Here is a 3211-nt window from a genome sequence, read left to right as displayed (position 1 = left end):
CACAAATAAAAAAAAACCATTGATCGGATGGAGCGTGTGAATGTGGTTCAGCACTCGCTAATTAAGAAGTCATTGAAAACCCTCGCCGTGGGGCCGGGGCCACCAGGACGTTCGCGGTGATGCACGAGACAAGTAGGTCACTATTGTGTGTATTGTCAATAAGTTGTTACACCCTCCGTGGATTCCAGCAATGCAACTAACTGATGCCATATCAACAATAATCAAGCAGGGAAGTGTAGCACTAGGAGGCATGTGTCGTGCGGCCTATGAAGAACTGAAATAGACTGAACGGCCAGCTACCTCAGCCAGTGGCGGAGCCAGAACTTTTGTGGAGCCTGGGCAAGTTGAGACTAAGTGTATAATCTTGAAATCAAAAATCGGGTATTCCGATACACAACATATAATATACCTCCAAACTTCCGAATCACAAATCGGCATTAATAATAAAGTGAAAACATAACCATAATTGTCACACAATTATTTTTAAAGTGAGGTAATATATCAATATCCGCTTCGTAGACCAAATAAAGTTGAGACATGACTACAAAAGATACATAACCAACCTTGCATAGAGGCAAACTCGCCATGTTTCCAACCAAATTAATGCTATCCATACCATATGTCACCAGATGTGATTGTGCATTTTCTTCCACCTCGGTCAAAAGCATCTCTCACTTGTTCATTCTTGCCAAAAGAAAAACATACAATGAGTCTTGCATAGAGGCAAACTCGCCATGTTGCCAAAGTCCTAGAAGGCACTACAAAATAAAAAAATATTCACAATTAAATAAATTAAGTTGTGAGATGTGAATATATTCAAAATCGAAAGCTTGCAAGAATAGAGATGGTCGGAAGGAACATACCGACAGTGCACTAAAGAAAATCACGAGGCAAATGCCCCTTCTGAGAGCTCATTGCAACAAACTTCCAAATTCTGTACGAGGAGATTTAGCCAAATCTTGTTGCATTGGGCCCTTCAATACACATGCTCTTCTCAGTTGGTCTTGAATATTAGGAGGATACTCAAAATTTTGTTTCTTCTTTCCTGAATCATGCTCAATCTCATTTGGATTAAAGTCATTGGCAATGTTACGAGGTGGTTGTGCCTCCACTTCTATTTCCGGTTGCACACGATTCACATTTCACATTTTCAATCGACCTCCACATATCTGAAATTTAATGATAAAGTTTGAATTTAGTAGTTAAACAAGAAAAGAATAAATGAGCTACAACAAGTAACAAGTTCATAGTACAAAACTACTTGCATCAAAGAAATATTGTATTCTGAGTAAGCAACTAGAAAGTCATAAATACTGCATGAATACAAGTTGCCCTCTTCTTATATACTTCGATTTTCTAGTTTCCAGCAGCCAACAAAGACAATTTATCTCTAGTCATGAATTCATTATCGTTCCCGATGAAAAATTCCCTAAACTTAAGATAGGGTTCAATGGATCGATCGCTCTCCTTCCAATTAATTCTGCAAGAACAAATTATACAGAGACGAGGGATCCCTAGCCGGCAAACCCTAATTCTGATGGAGGATTCTCAGTTTCTTACTGAATGAAGCCGAAGCCGAAGCCGAATGAGAGGAAGGAGGGGGTTGAGGGACGACCGGGCGAGTAGACTTCCTAGTGCGCCTTGCGTTCATTCGCCGCCGGCCGTCGGCCGTGCGCCTAGCCATCTAGGGCTCTAGCGCCAACCGCCAGTCCCTGCGCTCGCCGCTTGTGCGGAAACAAAGAGACAAGGAGTTCGAGCGATCGATCCGTACATCCTACGTATCCGCATGGGCTGCAGACTGCTGTTGGGCCATGAACATAGGAGAATCGAAGGCCCAATTCTTTTTTGCCCGGGTAAACAAGCTACCGAACAAGTTTAGCGGTTCATTAATTTAGATCGATCGCTGCTATCAAGAACTAGCGAGCCTGGGCAAGTGCCCAGGGTCGCTGGGCGGTGCCTCCGCCACTGACCTCAGCATATGTAAACAAATTTTGCTAACATTCTGGTGTCTCCAACTCCCGTACACATTTTCTTACATGTCATCTTGTGTTCCTTCTCATCATCCCCTTTGTCTATGTGGTGTCTCTTGATACATCCATTTTTGCACTAGTAGAAAAAGGGTCAAATGTGAAGCACATTAGTGCCGGTTTGATTTTGAGCCGGCACTAATGTGTCCATTAGTGCCGGTTCCAACGGCTAGGCGGACGGAGATCATTAGTACCGGTTCGTGAGCAACCTTTTGTACCGGTTCGTGTCACGAACCGGTACTAATGATGCTACGTCAGGCTGTGGCCCCACGAGCACCTTTAGTACCGGTTCGTGCCATGAACCGGTACTATAGTTTCTTAGTAAGCTGTTTTTTAGTCCCACCTCGCGAAGAGAGGCACTAGGAGCGGTTTATAAGCCCTGGGTGCAGAGACGATGAAGGAGAGGCGCAATGCTCATCTGCACGTTGCTTAGCTTTAAGCCTTGAGGAATAGTGTAGACAGCACGGAGCTATGTGCAGTGCAGTTTTCACTATTTCGAAAGGCTTGAAGCTAATTAATGAGCATTGTGCCTCTTTTGTATTTTTAATACCTTATTACAACTCCGGACTTCTTGTGTTACGGCAAAAACAGGACGCACTTCGTGTACAAACTGGACAATCTCTTTCAAAGTATCAGGGTTTCTGACGAGAACTCATCTGTTACAGGGGCACTTCATTTTTCAAAACTTATTACAACTCCAGACTTTTTTGCGTTCCCTACACACCATTCAAAGCGACGTCATCAATTTCCAACACGTTCAAACATCATTTGCTATTTTTTAGTCATTTGAACTCCAGCCTATTTTTGCATTAAGTATGCATCATTCAAAGCGACATCATCAATTTCCAACACGTTCTGACATCATTTGCTGTTTTTCAGTCATTTACCGATTTGTTTAGAGAGCTAAATGACGGTGAAATTGAAAATCACTACAAAATGAACTCTAAAAATGTTGGAACTTGTCATGGTATCATCATTTCGCCCGCATAGCATGTGCAAAAGAGTAGAGAGGGTCACGACGAAACCTGGACGCACCTCGTGTACAAACTGGACAATCTCTTTCGGAGTATCAGAGTTTCGGACGAGAATTCATCTGTTACACGGGCACTTCAATGTTTTTTGAACTTATTTGAACTCCAGCCTATTTTTGCGTTCAGTATGCATCATTCAAAGCGACCTCATCA

The sequence above is a fragment of the Triticum aestivum genome, chromosome 7D, assembly GCF_018294505.1.
Source record: "Triticum aestivum cultivar Chinese Spring chromosome 7D, IWGSC CS RefSeq v2.1, whole genome shotgun sequence".
Taxonomy (NCBI): domain Eukaryota; kingdom Viridiplantae; phylum Streptophyta; class Magnoliopsida; order Poales; family Poaceae; genus Triticum; species Triticum aestivum.
Note: the sequence above shows the minus strand (reverse complement) of the source record.